At 44.5% G+C, this 19628-nt stretch overlaps 2 protein-coding genes across 6 annotated transcripts in view; one reads left to right on the forward strand and one right to left on the reverse strand.

Moving 5' to 3' along the window:
- Positions 1-15207, reverse strand: part of LOC118511943 (myb-like protein Q) — an 86580-nt gene extending 71373 nt beyond the window's left edge. For 4 of the 5 annotated variants that reach the window (XM_036055648.1, XM_036055646.1, XM_036055647.1 and 1 more), the window contains exons 1-2: positions 14939-15207; positions 11813-12571 (exon numbers count right to left, since the gene is read on the reverse strand). The gene's annotated coding sequence lies outside the window, so the exon portion shown is untranslated. Of the gene's footprint in view, positions 1-11812; positions 12572-14533; positions 14783-14938 lie in introns of those variants that run through there. The other variant, XM_036055645.1, reaches the window with a different exon arrangement.
- A 3590-nt stretch (positions 15208-18797) lies between these two features.
- The window catches only part of LOC118511995 (longitudinals lacking protein, isoforms F/I/K/T-like), a 58984-nt gene continuing 58153 nt past the window's right edge, over positions 18798-19628 (forward strand). Inside the window, exon 1 of the mRNA XM_036055733.1 lies at positions 18798-18924. The gene's annotated coding sequence lies outside the window, so the exon portion shown is untranslated. The remainder of the gene's footprint in view (positions 18925-19628) is intronic.

The following is a 19628-nucleotide window of genomic DNA, read 5'->3' on the forward strand; positions in this document are numbered from 1 at the left end:
GTTTGCTTTGCCCTTTTTTCTGTTCATCCCCTCTCGCTCTCTCTCTCTCTCTCTAACATCGTTAGCCTATCACACGTCTTATAAATGGTGATTTGTTGTTTTCTGAATTACTTCCATCAGCAGCGATAGGTCCCGGGCTGATGTTTTGTTTTTACTTTGCTTGCGCTTTCCTCACACTAGGCCACGCATTTTGATCGTTTGCTTTGAAAGTAGGTTACCAAATCGGTAGCCACCACCTCGCTTATTGGTGGGGAGTAGGTTTTATTGTTTACGCGTCGAATGGAGAGTAGATCGAAACGTTTAATGATCCGATATAGCTTTAAGTATGCGATGCAAATGAAATGTTAGTAGAATTTTATTTAGTTTTTAGTACTGTTTTTGTAATGGAAAAACGAAAAGATAATTATAGAGCAATTACTTTCTAATAGTATTCGGTAGAGAAGACTAGCATTCTGGACACGGAAGCTGCAACCAAAATCTGATATAAGACCCTTGTAAGACCAATACAAGACGTCCTTAATCAATACGAAGATTTTTTCATTCAACAGCAATTGTACAACTTATTCCATGCTATAATAATGAAATATCGAATGAACTGAATACAAAAGATTTATAAATAAAGGCACACCGTTCTTTAAAGAAAAAGTAGTTGACTAAACTTCAGGACTAGAAATCTTAAAGCAAAAACCAAACATTTTCGGGAACTTTTTATACAAATTTGGTATGTGCTTGAAGATTTTTTTTTTATTTTTTGCTGCCTCGAATGTGTTAAAGTAGCAAAGTGAAGAATGAATTTGCTTTTAAGACCACGCAGTCCATTTGTAGGATAACGCAAAACTTCATAAGACTCATATACGATCGCGTGGTATGTACTATATGGTTATCTGGGAAAATAAGTATGACCCATGTAACTATAAAAAAAATTAACTACAGTGTTTCTCAGGGCAGAAAATATCTGGCTGCATGTTTAAAACAAACTCAAAAAAGTCGCTTACTGTTCTAAAAATGTAGACACTTGTTGTATGGACTGAACCACACTGTAAATATCATTTCCCAGTATTGCTTTTCCACATCTGCTAGCCTAACTTCAACTAGGAAAACAGAAGCATGGAAAGAAAGCAGCACGGAGCATTGTTTTTTCGCGCAAGAAAAGTTGTTTAAAACTTCCATCCATGTGGTTGCTCATGGTGGTGGCTAATAATGAAATATCCAATACTCTTGCACTTTGAGCACACGCAAAATTAAGGCTCCTAAAACTCATGTTGGCAGCAATAGACATTCCATTCATGCATTACACTTAGTGTACAATTTTCAATCTATTATCCAAAACTCTTTATAAACCAGTCCCGGCGGAAGAAAACGCCATTCAGAGTGCTGCAACAAAACAAAATCTGCCAACAGCAACATAAGGGATCGGCGGTAAGAGGATCGTACATCGGTGGCTTGGTGGGGACTGGAGGAGGGCAGCATATGCATAAGCCTGTGCAATTGCAATAACTCTTCGTTCGAAACTTCGTTCACTGCTGGGCGCTTCTCGCTTGGCTTGCAATCCGTTCGTTCGTCTCTATATATGCAAAATGAACATTAGAAACATTCCGCACCAGCTCGCACGGGCAGCAGACGCAGCGGTAGATTCATGTACACACAGCTCCAACCAAGTAGACGAATGTAATCAAGAGCGACAGAGAGAGAGAGAGAACGAGAGATGGAAAATGCGAAATGGAAAGGTAGAACAAAGGAATGCTTTGGAGCAGAGTGCATGTGGAGGAAAGGTGTCTGCTGAAATTTTTGGAGGCAACGCATGGCCTACAACAACTTTCGTGGAACACCACCACCACAGTGTGTTGTGTTGTGCACCCAAAGCCTGGGGAGAAAAACGAAATTTTCTAGCTGTAGCCCCACCAGGTCCCTTGCTCCTGGGATACTTATTTCCCTTTTCCACCCTTTCTTCATGTTTAGCCACGCACGCACACACACACACAGAAACACACGAAAGCGTCATTTCTTTGCACTTTTGCACAAGCGACCCGATTTTTTTTCAACGCTTTCAGTCGGTTTTTAAACAACTCTCAGCCACGAGATCCTTTTTGCCGCGGCCAGTTCCCGGTGCTCCATTGCGTGAAACCGTGCGCGTGCGAGCGGGACCGCAATACAGTGGAGAAAATAGATCCAAACAACACACACACACACACACCCCTCGTTCTTTCCACACCCCGATCTTCCAAAAGCACCTCCTCCAACTCTGGGCTCCTAACGTCCTCCTTTCGTCTACTAAGCCCTTCTCTTAAAACAAACTGCTGCAGCGAAAAAAGGGACGAAGGGAGAGAAAGACAGAGAACGACCGACAGCGAGTGAGTTAGAGAGCTTGCAGTGGAGTTGGTTGGAGACCGTACGCATTCAGCTATGCATGCATACACACACACACCCTACCCCCACTCCGTTGCATCCTCCCGGTGCTCCTGCATCCATCCGGCCGGCCAACTTCTTCGCCTCCTATTCCTAACACAGAAAGAGTATACTTACAAGGTGGAAAAAGGAAAATGGGTTTGCGAAAAACGGGAAGGAAGATAAAAGAGCAAAAGCGAAATGGCGCGCGAGAGAGAGAGAGACAGAGCGCGAGAAAGATACCGGCGACTTAGAATCGGCGTGAGTGAAGGGAAGATTGGGAGGACTTGAGGTGGTAGTAAAAAGCGGACTTTTCGAGGACTGTCGGAAACAGCACCGTGTACACATGACGATCAGCAGAAAGGGAAGCTGAAACGCGATATATTCCGGGGACTTCCAAAGTCCAACGGGGGTGATATGGTGTGCGGTCGCCGTTTTGGGGGTGGGACATACATAGTGAGAAGCATACGATGGATCTCGCTGCCTACTTGGATCGGGCGCGCACAGCAACACCTACGACTGGTGTGTTGGGCGAAAATCTTGGATATTTTATCTTCGCTTTTGTGGTCACCCTCACAACCACTATACACACACATAAGCAAACGTTCATTTTATTCAGTTTCCACAATATTTCTTCCACAAGTGTCACAAGTGTGTCTGTGGATGTGTGTGTGTGTGCGTGTGCGTGTGTAATTCTTCCACTTCAACACAGAACAATAAAAACAACCACACAGAGGTGCACACGGGCGCAGAGTTGTTGCGAAGGACGCCCGCACCCCACAGCCGGGGAGTTATAATGTCTTCTGCAGGCCTTGTTTGGAAGGAAAGCTTTGTCCGCCAACAACAAAAAACAAAAAAAAAACATGTTTCTTCAAATTACTTTTCCGTTTTCCATTTCCACTTTTATCTCCACGCTCCGCTTTTATTTGTTTTTCCCCATGGGAAACTCATTTCCCTGTGTCTTTTGGCGGCATTCATTTCGAAACATGTTTTGGCCCTTTTCTTTTGTATAATGGTGACAAAAGGAAATGTTCATTAGTAGTGTGTGCTTGTGTGTTTTGTTTTGCAATTCCATTCTTCTTATCTTCATTTTGTAAAATGCATTCGTGTTTTAACTCTTTTCTGTTTCTCTATTTTGTGGTTTCTTTTTATCAAAAGCAAACTAAGCAGACGTTTGAGGCCCCGATATTTCAAAAGGCCCCTTTCATATCGACAGAAACGTATGAACTAGAAGGACTAGAAGATAGAAACGTAAAGTAGACTGTGGCATCCTGTGAACCACGGTCATTTAGAAAGCCTAAATACCATAAAAGGGCTTATATAATTTCTGCGCTTAATTTGTGATACTGGCACAGTTATCAGATTTGATATGTTGAGGGCCCCAAATTTCAACAACAAACAACTGAAATATTTCTGAACACCAATATTGATGCATTTACTTCCCCTGTGAGAAGTTGCCCCAGTTGTCGAAGTCGAGTTGATGAAAATAAAACGAGTGATTGACCCGTTTGATCCTAAATGAGTTCAGCTTCAGTAAATGCTTCAGCTTATTCAACTTCTTCTTCTTCTACCTCGAGAGGTCTTGGACTGCCATCCTTGACTCCTTGCCATCCAGCCTCCTTGACTTGACTCCTTGATAGAACACCCCAGCATACTGTGTTCACAGTCCCGGTGAGGTCCGATATCCGGACCTGCCGTGTGAAAGACTGGGTCTTGAGATGGACCTCAGAAGCCCGATCTCCTTCTTCTTTTTTGGCCTAACAGCCTCTTAGGTCATAGTCATGCCTGCCATTTCTGGCTTATTAGACTGATTGATACCAAGTAGTTGAATAGTCAAGTCCTCGCTACGTTCTCCCCCGTCCGGATGGGATTGGCTGGGCACGTTTTGATAACAAAACGAAGGATGCTCTAAACAGATTATGAACTTAAAGCATCATTACATGATCGTCCAGTACAACCTGGTGAGAACTTGACTGGTTTCATTTCTGGTTTTATTTGCCCGTTAATATTTGGTCAGCTCTACGCCACGTCTTAGTACATCACAACTCCCAGCGCAGACGTCAATTACACGATCTGCCTACACTAATTTCTCTGATGCGATCTTTTCAATTCTTACCGCTTCCGTCAGTAAAATTGGTGTTTAAGTCTAGCGCCAACAGTTTTGTAACAATGTTACATTCACCTGACGGTACAAAAAGAAGCTTTCGCGATTGAATGATTTCGCACACACCACAGTCGGTGCTTTGTAGATTCCATATAAGCTAAAACAAAACAGTAACAACCAACTTCATTGGTGGTTAAGCAAAACATAAACGAAAAGTAGCGCACATACTGAAAAAAGCGTTTATTGTTATTGGCAGCAGCAGCAGCAGCAGCTATTTGGGCCAACCTGCCACAAATAGTAATCATGCCACTCCGCCATCCACAGTAAAGGGCTAGCGGTTGATTGAAAAACAAAAACGAGAACGACAAAAGAAAACATAAAATCAAAAACAAATGAAAAAATTTATCGAAAAAAGCAAGCGAATGAAATGGATTAAGTGAAACAACAAAAAATGGTTCTTCAAACGCTCCGTACTGCACGAAAAAGGTAGACTTATCGGATGTTAAAAACACACAACGGCAAAAGAAAGCAAAATGCGACAACAAAGACACAGAGAACGAATGGACAAGGAAACGTTTCATAAGGGGGCTGGAGGTGGCTAGCAGGAGGGCTGACGAGTGTGCTAAGATGGCAAAAACGAAAGAACAAACAAAGAAACCGAGTGGGTGGTGAATTCCTGCCATCCAAACCAAACGAGAAGGGCAGTTGTGTTGGGTGGCGGCTGCGGGCGAGCTGCATCCACCCCCATACTGTTTTCCACCTCTACTACACGTGCACACACATAAGCACTCACACACATGCATTTTCGCGGGCCATACCAAGAAAACCTGTAGACGCTGGGGAGGAAGCATCGGTGGGATGAGAGAAGTAAACTGCCAGCAAGGAAGAAAGTCGTCCGGAGCAGAATTCGAAGTAAACAGTGGCAGTTAAATAAAACCGGAGGACTTAAACTGTCAGAAAGAGAGAGAGAAAAGCAAGGGACGATAGAAGAAACCCGGTGGAGCCGCAATTTGGAAACCCAAGGAATGTTGCACGAAAGCGATTCCGATGAAAATTGTGCTGCCCTTACAGCAAGGGCCAGGGCCTGGTTCGGTACTTTGAGCTCCACAAGGCAGGCAAGAAATGGGGATACAGAGAGAAAACGGAGAAAGAGAACGGGGGGGAGTAAGGGGAGAGGCAGAGAGACAGAGTGAAGATCGATCGAACACGGAACATGACGGGGCAAAGGAAAAGCAAATGTATTTCGAGAAGGAAAAGTCCAGTGGAGGATTTTCTCGCAATCTCCTCTTCGCGCTCATTCCCGTTCTTCAGCTACACGCTTGGAGAAAATGGAACGGAACAGAGACACGGAAAACGTCATGGGGATTTAACAGGAAACGGGACACGAAACCTGTGTGGGAAAAACGGTAGAAAGAAGAAAAAGACATAAAACACGACGCTCGACGTACAGAGCCGGGGCGAAATGCTAGGGAGCAACGAGAATCGTGGCAGTCAGGATGGAAAATGTGTATATCCTAATTTTCTTTTCCATCTTCTACGGTAAACCCACGTCCAAAAGCGAACAAGAGCACACACGCTCGTATGGGGCAAAGAGGGAACAGGGAAGGGAACAAGCACGTTATTCCTTCCCCGGGTGGCAAGCTTTCCACAGGGGGATGGTGGTAGGCGGGAGGGTGGGTAGCCTTAGCGGAAAGTACACACATTTGTGCCGTCTTCCTGTTTTCTTGGTAGCACTAAGAAAGTCCGCTCCACCCAAATTGCCAGCGTTTCGATTCTCCGCCCGTGGCAACAAAGCACATGTTTCACCGGGGGTTGTGTGCTTGGGTAGGAAAATACAGTGAGTTCCCATTTTTATCATCATCATCCTTGCGTCGTGTGTGCGATAGAACACTATTCCAAGTTTGAAGTAATTAGACACTCTATTCTTTGAGAAACTCTACTGTGTAGAGTTATAAAGTGTTTTAGCAGCAAAAATTGGCGAGGAAATCCTTTCTGACACTCTTATCCAGCGACTAAAGCATCTGCATCATTGTTGACTAATATTTTGTCTAATATAACACTGAAGAGATGGACAGTCGAAGTCTTGAGCGCGTCGTCTATCGAAAACTAATCTTAAATGAGCTATGAAACAACTTTAAGTTAATCTCTGTAGCGAACTATAAAGTTTAAAAAACCCTCTCTGGGGACTTTATCCAATCATTCTAGGAAGCAGGGTAAGCTACTCCGAGTAACTGATCGTCACTACTTCGAGAAACTTCACCAAACTGGAAACACTGACCTCAGCTAGTATTGACAACAACATTGATGTTGAGCTACGCGTAAGGGTGGTGCTGGTTGAAAACCGGACATACTGGCCTGAAGACACCTCTCCAAACAAAATACCTGTCGGTCGCGACGGTCGAAGCTGGGACTGTGTGGAACATTTATAATCCCAGCACTCATATACACCCTTTGAGACATTGACTTTGCTTAAAGCTAACGGCATCATCTTGGCCAAATTTGAAAGGAAGATGCTCGTATATGTGGAGCAACAATAATGAAGCTGTTACAATGATGAGCGCTATGAGTAAAGTCGTTTTAGGCGTTAAGTCTCCCCGAAGTACACATGGAAAATCTGTTTTTAAGCTACAATGGACGGCTTTGAAGGCATCCCTTATTGAATTAAAAAAAGAGCTAGAATTCTAGAGCCAGAATGCCTTTATATTGGGTTTGGTTGACGTTGGCACTCGACCGTGAGCGGTTTAATAAACTCCTGCTGCAGGCCAAGACCATCAAAAACAGTTGTATTTTCAGATAAGCAACTAAATAAGTATAAGAAACAGTTGTTACGAACATCAGTAATAATAAACTGATGTCCTCGACCTCGACTCGTATTCAGAATGTTCCTTATCTTGCTATCTTAGTTATTGAATTGAGCATTTACGCTTTAAATCCTATAAACATCCCCACGCATTTAACTTCAGCATTGCTCATAATAGCTAACTGTCTGGGGACATAACAAGTAGCGGTACCGATCTTCACATAGCAGGATTGGAACCCTCATATCAAGTATTTCATTATATGATGGCAAAGTTCCACTACGGATCGGCAATATTCCAAAATGCATCTGAAGCATTCTCCGGATTGGTTCAAGAGTTCCATTACATGGATCGAAACCATATAAGAAATTCAATGTTATACACAACTACTTCAACTAAGAACCCCCTGGGGGCGGTCCAGTGGCCGAGACGACAGCTGCGCCGGTCTTCATACGGCAGGACCGGGGTTCAAATCCTATCCAGACCGCCTCCTCGTACGCAGGGCTGACTACTTTGCGATGGGTGAAAAGCAAGTCACAGAGAAGTCAGAAATGGCAGGTCGAGACCTTTCAAGGCTGAAGCGCCAAGGAAGAAGAAGAAGACTATCCACCGTAGAGGATTACTCTTAAACATCAATTTTAAAACTGCAGGTAGTATGTTGAGAGACATGCAATTTTTACGACCAGATTGCAGAACCACGTCTTATGTTGCTAACAAACAACAGATAGGCCCATATAGCGCAGTAGGCTTTGGTGTTGATTGGCTATAATTTTGGGAGATATCTTCATATTCCTTAATACTATACAATGTTCATCCCTTAATTCTGAGGAACACGTTTGCATGTTTCATGTAGGCAATATTTGCCCAATGACTACAATTATAAAATTGACGATCTATTTTTAAATTTAAGTAACAGACGCTCTATTAATTACTGGACCATCCAACCAAATACGTAACCACCAGAGATTCAGTGGAGTGTTCCAATAAGCTCGTGCAAACTTCTTTCAATTCACCAGCATTGTGGCGCGTAAATTTTGCAGCCTAGTGTACGTATATTTTATCGTCCCATTTTTCCGCCTTTGCCTTGCACGTTTACCCAGCTCACCCGGGCCTTGCCTCTCGCCTCCCAGGAACTCCAACCGGGGAACTCCTACAAACAACATTTGCTATTTTCGCTCTCACTAGGCATGGCTTTCGCTTCTCGGCGTATGCCACGCGCGTTCTTTTGCCATGTCGGTTTATTTCCCGCGTTCGCACTACTTTTTACGGCTCATCTCGCATTGGCGCGTCCGCTGCCCTCCCCATACACCGTCGTTGTTTTTCCGTTTTGTTGCGTTTGACGCAATCACCAGCCGCCACCAGTGGGGAGGACCTTGCGCGAACGTTTTCCTTCCTCTTTTGAATTGCTGGTGCTTGGTGCGCTGTTGGAGCTATTCGGGGTTTGCTTCCTTCACCCGTTCTATGACTGCTGCTGCAATACCGTGCTTCTATTTCCCCGCGTACTCCACCGGCCAGCCAGTGCCTTTCTCCCTTTACGGCTGGGGAATCGCAGCTATTGTGTTTGCTTTGCGATAAAAGTGAGTAAAAGCGCATTACTAGGTTCGAGCTTCACAAAACTACTATTTTTCTGTGTGTCTTTTTCTCTTTGTCCCCCTCCGTCTCTCTCCTTCTTTCCCTTTGCGCCATTTCTTTCCTCTCTTTCCCTATGACATTTTCCAGCTTTTCTTGTTCGGGGTCAAAAAAAGGAAAAAAGGGAACGAAGAAATAAAAGCAAGCAAGTATGTACGTATTTTAACATCCCACCCACACACACACACACACACACACACACACACACACACACACACACACACACACACACACACATAAAGTCCCCCGGACTGCCTTCCCTGTCCGTTCGACGCGTTCCATCTCTTCCGGCCATTCGTTCTATATTTTCTTTTTCGTATCTTTTTTGTGACTCGCTTTTCACCAGCCCCCTGGTCCGCCCGGCTCTGTTGTCCCTTCTGTTTGCTGCTGCTGCTTTCGCCCACGCGTTTGCGACCATTTCCTCTGGCTCTTTTCGGTGTTGCTTTTGTTTTCTTGTTGCTTCGCGGCCGTTCGCTGCGCCTTTATCTAACGTTCGACCGAACGCTGGAACCCTAAGCACAACGGGAACCACAGCAACAACAACAACAACGACAGCGTGAGTTTATATGTACAGACACACACACACATAAGAGGGCACCCCGATACTACCCATGTTGCCCCACGCCGCGCAACGTCACAACCCAAACAGCGGCAAATGGAAATGAAAATTCACCAGCGAGCCAGGTCTTTTTCGTCTTTGTGTCGCTTTTCTTCCCTCAACCCGGTGTTGTTGTGGGGTTTGCAACCTTCGGAAATTCCATGCCCTTGCTGTTGCTGCTGCTGGCACAGCAAGGAGAAGCATTTTCAGCAAATGTTCCTTTGCCGTTTGCCCATAAAATATCGATTTTTAGCTTGTTTTGCTTTCCCTCGTTGCTCCGGCGGAGGTATAAGCTTTTTCTGCCTTTACCCATCATCCCCCATCCTATCATCCTCCGAAAACCGCTCGTCTCCTTTCTGGTATATTCTGCTTCATCCACACACACACACACACACTATCTCTTTTGCTTCCCCTTTTCTCTCATTTAATGCCCTTTTTATCCATTCCGACTCAGCGAAAAGACACTTGTCTTATTTAGTAGAGCGCCCCCATCCCCGTTCGGTGGGAAAGCGAAGAGCACGCGGAGGATCGAGAAAAGCAATCTTCCACTTCAAATCCAGTGTGCGCGGACACAAACACACCCACACACACACAGAAACGTACAAATGTACAAAACCCATTTTCAAGCCGCTGGAAATTCCGGGGCAGAATGAGCAGTTTTGTTGCTGAAATTAATTCCAGCCTCTTTAAAGCTCGCTTTTTAATTTGCTTTTCTTCTTGCTTCAGGTCGCATCGGGTTTTCCTTTCGACGTTAGAGAATGTTATTATTGCGACAATGTTTACCTCGTCGGTTGGTCGCTGGTTTGGGCGGTCTAAACAAACAACTTAATAAAAGGAACGAATAAAGAGCGTGGTGGAGGGCTTACAACTGTATAAGAGAACCTATATTCGTGGGACTCAAAACTATCCTCGCAATTGCATCCTTTAACTAATGCGTGAGATGTTTCTTTAAGGCCAGTATGACTTAGAGTAGTTTAAGGGTGGAACAGAGTCTGGCAGAGAGGCCCAGCTGAGGTTCAGCCTGCACATTGTGCCATTTTCCATCATTTAACACTCTCTCGAGGCGTCTCCTGTTGTCGAGGCGATACCAACGACACGGCAGGATCGAATCCCATTCGGACCGTCTTCTCGTACACAAGACTGACTATCCAGTGATTAAGGACGCAAAACTGGAGCTCTCAAACTTTAGTCCGGAACCGATTCCGAGTGAGTTCCATAAAAATAGTTTGGACAATCAAACTTAAAGGACTGAAATATGTTCGGCTGGCAACGATCATACACCACACTGTACTAGGTCCCTTGCACATACACAAAAAGGGACCAGAGGCGCCAAATCGAGTTCGGCGATTCTCTACGTGGAGTAACGACTTTGGGCGAAGCAACCTCTGTGGGACGTATATGTAGAGCCCAGAGAGTAGATTTGAGAAGTCTACCCGGTTATCCAAAAGTCTCGCAACCAGCGATCTCTGGTCGTTGCAATTGTGTTAGTTCTGCGATTCGACGCCTAGAAGCGCATAGCATGTGCCGTAGATCACTAGGACCCTCCAGAAGCGCAAAACGAACCGGGTGAGTTTGCGTTGGATGGATTCTAAATAAGCCAGAGAACGAGCTGCATTGAGTAACCATACTGTCGAGGCATACTCTAGTACCGACCGCACCAAGGAGCAGTAGAGCATTTTGATGCCTATCGGGTCCGAGAAGTCGTGATCTTTTTGCTTTCGCAAGCCAATTAGTTGGTTGCCCTTAGTAACAACGTGCTTAAGCTGGTCATGGAAGCTCTACATCTCGCCAAGTCGCTAACACAGCTTTTACCCTCAATGGAAGAACCATTTAACCAGACTTATTAGAATGACATTAACAAATGTGACATGCCAGGTGAAGATGGATGGAAAATTCATAGAGCCCCTTCCTACTATCAAGGGTCTGTGCTAATGTGAAGGGCTTGCCTATTCTCCCTGAACTGAAAGAGCCATTCGAGACTCGGAGGCAGAACTTTCGAGGACTATCTCTTATAAGTCAATCCAGCTCCTAGTTTCAGGCTCTTATATGTAGCAAAAGCTTATCAAAGTCTTGAGATGCAGAATAACGAAACGGAAATCACAATGATCTACGAAGTGGTGATCGCACCTATCTTTATCTATCTTTAATAATATTCTAGTTTATAACAAGTTAACAGTTGTTGTCCTAATTCAGAATGATTTAATATCTACGTAATGACCATTCTTAGGCCATGATGCATGATGGGTCTTTGATATGGACTAGGCCCTTTGAATTCCTTTTTATTTAGTTATTACTTACCGTATATGGCTTAATGTCGCTCTTCCTTCCTTACTACAACAGTAAGAGCAGTGGCGAACGTAATAATCATGCTACAAAGCTTCTCAAACCGCTCCAGTAACAGCAAGACTTGGCCGTCCCAAGTGTAACACATCTGTTTGCTGCATGCAGTGCCGCCTTATCACGCACTGCCGTGAGTTGCGAGTGGCCGCGCGCCTTCTCCCTAATCAGCAATCATATGGCAACGGGTAACCGGGGGTTAGGCGAGCGGTAGGTTGTTGTCTTGCTTTCAAGATGCTCCCCCTTTTGGGAGCACACTGATAAAACGCGATACACCACACAACGACGCAAATCACTGTGCAACAATTGCGTCTTCGTCGGCTCACAAATCACACTGCTTCATTCACAGACACAGTCTCGCACGCACACACACACACATACACTGACACTAGGTATACTGGGCACAGCATCAAAACTTTGCTTTTTTTCGATTGTTGGCCACACAACACCACGTGTTACGTCACACACCTTTTCGCGCCAGTTGTGATCGCGCTCTGCTGCTCCGGTGCTCACTTACACACACACGTACCCACTTGCTGCACCACTCAGCGAGAGGCGCGTGCGCAACACAACACGGTCGCGATGTTTTTCCTCGCTTTCTCCATCTAAGTAGCACGCGCACACAACATCAAAACCCCACCCGACCCGGCCCGTCCCGTTCCGACCGACCTTCCCGCGTCACTACCCGCACCGGATGGAAACGAACAGCCGAGACCGAACCTATGGGAAGATGGAGAGACAGGCAGGGGTAAATGGAATATAGAGGAAAAGCTGCATAAATGGCACCGGATGATAATATGATGGGAGGCGAGACGATGAAGAATGGGAAGCTGTCCGCGCACAAACACACACTGCTGCCCTACTTTGTGCCACAACACTTCCCAAACTCGCTCTTTTCCTCCCCACCCCATCGGCGCGCGCCCTCCCTCACACACACGTTCATTCGTTCGCTTTACTCTCGATGGCGATGGCGACTACGATGAAAAACACAATCATTTCCATTTGGCCTTCCAACGCGGATAAAAACAACATAGCGTGCACACACACGCACTCAACGACAAGCGTTAGAGTCGCCTTGGAAAGGGGGGGGGGGGGGGGAGGGAGAATCGATGCTTCAAGGTGATTATTTCTAACTGAATCTATTTGCAAGATGATCGCCTTTATCCGTATTCGTATCAGGGACAGTCCGAAGGTCGAGGCGATGGAGGCGCCAAGTCTACACACGCCAGGACAAGAACTCCGGACTACGGGTATCGAATCTCGGATCATGTATCTTCGCAGGCAGGACTTTACTGGTCCATTTAGTCACTTAGTTAGGACTTAACTGGTTGACAAAGCTTGCCACCCACACACACAGGAGGTAACGAATCTCATCAGGATCACCTCCCCTGTGCACAGGACTTGAGATTTAACTTATCCCAGGTATTCAGTTTCCCCAGTCAAGGATGGCGGAAATGGGTAAGTCGAGCCAATACTTTTGGAAGATGTAGGTTGTAGGATGTAGGTTCACTTTAGTGATTGCGGTCAGCCTAGCAATTGGTCCCGGACATATCTTGTGCGTGTGTTGGGTGGTTATCTATTCACAATTCATCAACCGAAGTTCACTCAGCTGCTTGCGATGTTGTGTCGGTGTCGCAATTGTGTCAAACTGTTGTTTTTCGCATTGTTTTGATCGTGCTGTGGTGACGGTTGTTTGCATGTTTATCGCCTACTACGATCACTACTACCTTTCCAATTGTCACTCGTCAAACTATTGCTTTATCTTTGCACTTTGTTTCGAGATCGTCTTCTTTTCACGCCACACTTTATACGCCTCCGTGTTATCCCGCAGTGCACCCAGTTTCTACACCCAGAACTTGTTTCGCCTCTCTCTCTCTCTCTCTCTCTCTCTCTGTTGTCACACACATCTAGTTCTTCCTTCCAAAACACGTTAAACACTGCAGCTTTGTTCTACCTTCGCGATTCGGTCGTTCAAATTTCTGTTTGATTTGGGCTTTTTTTTCGGCAGAAGAATTCTGTTTCCGATGGCCTCTTCCCGTTCTCCGCGTTCCCTCCTCACACCCAGTTTTCGCTATCAAAAACACACGCAACAACACATACCACCCATCATTCCAGCCACCCACCACCCACCACCTTTTTTTCGTACTCCGTATGGTATATCGGACTCATGGTGCTGGTTTTTGTGTGCGTGTGTGTGAGTGGCCGCGCGCGAGATTCCCCGTTGTCAAGCGACGTTTCTTTATTGCACGACATTCGCGTTATTCGTTCGTCCTTTCGCTGACCCCGGACCGGGCCGTGTTTCAATGTTTTTTTTTTCTGTTCGGTGTTTTCGCATGTTCACAAAAAATGCATCGCACTGCAGTTGGATGATTCTTTTCGACAGGTTTTCTTGCTTGAACTTCGTAAGACGATACACACCGTTTTTATCTACATGTGTCCGCACGCCCCGTGTTCAAATTTAACCGCTGTCATCTCTCTATCTGGCGTTTTGGCAAAGGTTGCTGTTTTTTAGCCCTTTTTCGTTTGCGTGATATCATTTTTACACCACCACTCATGCTCACTCTCTCTCACACTCTTTCTCCCTTTCTCTCTATCAGCATTTAATAATTGAAAGTAAAAAAACAACGATCAGGGAGGCACGAAAAAAAAACAAACACTCACACACAGAGACGCATAAAGCACCTGTCAAAACTGTTGATCATTGAAAAGTAGCCGCGAGTTGTTGCGAGTAGCAATGAGCAGCACGATTTAATTGACACACAGACACACGACACAGAGGCTCACGCTCGCAACACAATGAACCACAACAGCACAGATTGTGTTTGGTCGTTGGATTGGACCACGGAATGAATCTAGTGCGAGGTGACCAGCGCCGGATTTAGAATGATGATGACGGGGGCCAGCCAGAAAAGAGGCCGCTTTTCTTGCCTCGCTCGTTGATGGGCCACCAGAACACTTGCTCCAGAACACCACAAAAGCGGTGGGCCCTTGCCTGCCCTTGCCTGCTTGCTACGGAGCTTGTGCACACACTTTGCGGTTATTTTTGCGCAACGTCGGAGCTCCGACGTTTGAAATAAAATACTCTACCTTTTCTTCTATCTACCGTGCTGGGCCTGCTACGGCTGCACAAACGACCACGCACACATACACGCGCGCACACACTTTTCTCGGATGTTGTTTAAAATTTCGCTTTCGCTGCTGTTGCGATACGGTTGTGCTCGCGCGGCATAGATCCCCTTTTCTTTCTTTCGTGTTATTCGGTACGCGCGCTACTGGTATACTAGCAGGCCGGAGCGCTAGAGCATAAGCTTAGAGGAGCGCGCCTAGGCAAACCACACACACATATAGAGGCAGAGGCACCAAAGCAACACCGACCGAGCAACTGCTCTGAGCACTAGCGAAACACACCGCGGCCGAGAGTTGCTGATTAGATGAAATAAATTCGCCTAGAGACTTTACCACCACCGCATTCTCCGCTGTTGTGTACCACCCTCACCCCCCCCCCCCCTATTACCACCCCCCCCCTCTTCCTTCTTTTCATATGACGGGGGGTGGTTTTCTCCCGTTAAGCATGCGAACGAAGAAGGCGACGACGACGAATGAGGCGAACGTCGAACGGCGCTAGCAAACACGCACACACACACTCCCATGCATACTCAACGCGTGCGAGCGCGTGCTGCACAAGCGAGAACGCGCGATAAGCAAGAACAAGAGGAGCGAATGTATGCGCGGACAAACAAGACGGAGAGAACAAGAAAGAGAGTGAGTGCCACCACCCCACCCGGTGGGTGGTGAAAGAGTGGAAAAACAAAAAAGCGTAGAAATAGCGAGAAAAACATGATGCTCCACCGAGAAAGAGTCGCAAAAGTATGCCAGCATGGGGCAAGCGAGATGCAACATGGGGCCACGCGAAATACACATGTAGCGAGAAAGAGAGGTATGTGTGTTTTCGATGTTTTTTGAGTGCGTTCTTTGGCGAGCGAGAAAGGAATGTGCGCAAAAGGTATTTAAAAACAGATTTTTGTTCCAACTTTTATGTTTCAAATTACATTGCATTTTGCTCTAGTGAACAGTTAAAGATTCGGTCAGTCATTCGTTCATCAATATTTAGGAGTATGTTGTAAAAATTGAATGAACGACTAGTTTGACTTACAAACCATAGGGCGCGAAAGAGTAATTTTTATACTGTTTTCTGTGCTCGATCACACATGGAGGGAGAAAGAGAAGGCAACATTATTTGTTGCGTATATGTGGGAGCATTGAATCTGCACCTTTAAACACGGATATTTAATGGCACATCAGTCGTCGTCTACACATCCTTGGATTCGAAGCCGAGACATCATCGAGACATTTTGAAATGTTTTATCTTTGTTTGATTAGTTATACTAAAGTCAAGGTTCAAGTTTGAATAAAACTGTCTGAAAAAAATACTTTAATTACTATTATTATCTAATATTTTAGCAATAATTCATATGCCTAAGCTTTACTTAAATTGTAGGTAGGACCGGGCATCTAATCCCACACGGAAACCGTTCCCCCGCAAAGAAGACTGACTATCCAACTAAGTTGTATTATTAAGTCTAGTAATACATGAATAACAGGTGTGCCCCAAGAGATTGTCAACTCATGAAAAAAGAGGAAATTATACTCATTTCTGTGATATCCTACAAAAATCAGTCTAAGAAGCTTTCCGATCCACACTACCGACTTTATCAGTGGCGTATCAACCTAGGAATGGATGTAGTGGCCGCTCGGGGCCTTATCAGTTAGGGGGGCCTCGTCGGTCAGGGAAATCCTATTGCTTTCCACTAATAGCTCAATAAAAGGAGCCTAAACTGACCCACCACTGGTCTTTATTCACAAGACTCTAACAACTGATGAAACTCTGTACACGCAACGTTAAATCAAAAACTGGTGGTTTTCGTTCAAAGTCAGGATGTCGAAGTGCAAAATGCTCCCAGCTTCATATCAAAGCGAACTCGACTGCACATTTTGTTATCGCAGATGTAGTGGCGAAGTTCTTTTTAACAAGGCAGTGTATTGTGTGTCCAATGCCTAACAGACCATTCTGCCGTACACAGGACGCAGGTTTTGCAGTTTTCCCAGTTACCAGAAATAGTTTGTTGTCGTATAGAAGGCTTATAAAGCTCGGAAATGTGATTAAACATGTTTCTTGTTAAAAAATAAAAAGAAAACTTTTCAATGTCAACTTCTTATTAGATTTTTAAGCTTTATACTTATGCATCAAGGGAGGGTAGATGCGACAGCAGCGCCAACCTTCACACGGCAGGAACGGGGTTCAAATCTTATCTGGGCCATTCCCGCATAGAGAGGACGGACTATCCAACTATGCGGTATCAATAAGTCTAGTATGCCAGAAAGGGCAGGCACGACCTTAACAGGTCGTTAGGCCAATAAAGAAGAGTTATGTACGATGCTGGCAATCCTGCTTATTGTCAAGGGTTCGGTTGAAGTTTGATGTAGTACAAAAGCATAATAGTAGTACAGTAGTAGTAAAATACAATTCAATACAATAGTACAATACAATACAATAGTAGTCCTGTAGTACAAAAGCATAATACTTATTAAATTTTAGGTAAAAGACTCGAGAAGGCCCCCCCCTGACAAAATTTGTTAGGCGCTGTAGGATTTACGCCTAAAGGTATGCAATCCGCAGTACACGTTGCGAGAGCTTCACAGTGAGCTTTCAGTGTGCTTTCATTGTGGTCAAAATTGGTTGAAGAAAGACGAATAAAATATTGTTATTATTTGATTAAAATTCCCTCTCCGCTAACCCTACCATTCATTTTGGGTTACAGGAGCTTCGTACTAGTTTTCAGTCGCACTAGGGGTGAACAATCTGGCCTAAAACATGCACGGCGTTCTCGGACGGTAACGGAACAGTAATTCGATGAATACTTGTTACCTTGCATTGATATTCAGCAAAGGAGGAAACATAAGAATATCATTATGTCAAACCACTTGTTACAATGTATTTTATCAAGTTCTACTCGCTGTCTATTAACAGTATTAAGGAACAATGCACAATGTTTACATCAAATGGGTTTTGACCATACAGAAATCCCACTGTACAACAAACATGACAGGCCACAGTGCTGCACACAAAAGATTCTAGGGGGGGCCTTCTCGAGTCTTTTACCAAATTTTAAGATCATCGGACATTTTATCTTGAAATCGAAGACTGAATTGTTTTTTGCAACGAATTTAAAAGTGTAAACAAGACCTTTTATTCTAGACCTCATGCTCTTGATAGAACAAACAGTTGAAATACTGCCGTGTAAAGCAAGGTGTATGTATTTAGAAGGTGAATTTTTATCGATTTGACAGGGCGACATTTTAGTCGAGTTATGTCAGAGTTTGTTTACAAAAACATATGGTATGGTGCTACAAACATGAACAAACAGCCTCAATTCTCAGTCCCTTGAGCAATTTCGCTAATTTATGGGTCATCTTCGCATATTAAGAGTTGTCCCACAGAAGATTGACGATATTTGGTTGCATTTTTCGTCAAAAAATCGCAAGCGATACCACCACCAGCGCCTTCTCCGATGCTGCCATCACTCTTCTCAATACCCTTCCCCTCGATCACCACGGAACTGTTATGTCAGGTCGAGAAATGTCAATTTGCTCTAAACAACTCTACCTGGTATATCCATATACCTTGGTGTAAAGTTTAATTTTTTAATAATAGTTCAAATTTTATCACGTAAAATTACGTTTTTAATGCGCTGCTCCAAAAATGGGTCAAAAATATGTTATTTAATTTATTGTTAAATTTACTTTTAAACAAGTAAACTTATAAAAAGATATATCACATCCCCATATCAACCGTACACATTCAAACATGCTGGATCGTGTAACAGATACTTCAGCTATTACCACGGCAAACGTCATTCCCATTGCTGATGTCCGACGGACGAACCATTGTTGTAGAAACCAATGTACGGATTATCCGTGTCGATTGAACATTCGGGACGGGACCAAAAGATCACGGATAAACGATGGTGTGTTGTGTATGTTTGTGATATTCGATGAAGACTGTGCTATTTAAGGTAAGCGGCTAGAATTTTAAAGTTTTTTGCATAAGGTTATTGTTTTACATGAACAGTGAGACGTACAATATATAGAAATAAGCTTTGGAGATGATTTTCATTGTGCTGGCTAGACTTAATGATGCACTGTTTTGTGGGTAGACGCCGTGATTCAAGCAGAATGGCGAACGAGCTGAAGCCGATTTATAAATGTTCCAAGCATAGCGTTCCGAGTTCGCCGTGTGTGAATTGGATTGTATTTATTGGTGGTTTGAAAGTTTTATCCCCAAACAAAGGCATGTTAAAGCATGTTGTACGTGCAGTGAACGATTGCATCTTCCGTCCGCCCGTGAATGTGTGTGGAAGCTGTGGAAACAAATTTAAGACGCAATAATTTCTCGTCCACAATCATACAGGGCAAGCATGATGATTGGCAACCCTTTTTTCCGCGACCATGTTACAACGACCACTACTGTCGTGCGGATGGAACCGTGAAGGGTTTCGCGTTTATGCCTGGTCATGTTCATGATGCGGCTTGCAAAGTTCATGAAATCGGGGAAATGTGTCGCGTCTTCCTCTTTTGCTTCGAACGATCCGATCGCTACAAGTGTCTCGGTGTAAATGAGTAATGAAGAAAAAATATTTCATAATTTTAATAACCCAATCATAAATCTGTTATCTGGCATAAGGGACAGAATTATCAACCATTTCCACCTAACAGAATA

The sequence above is a fragment of the Anopheles stephensi genome, chromosome 3 (assembly GCF_013141755.1).
Source record: "Anopheles stephensi strain Indian chromosome 3, UCI_ANSTEP_V1.0, whole genome shotgun sequence".
NCBI classification, from domain to species: Eukaryota; Metazoa; Arthropoda; class Insecta; order Diptera; family Culicidae; genus Anopheles; species Anopheles stephensi.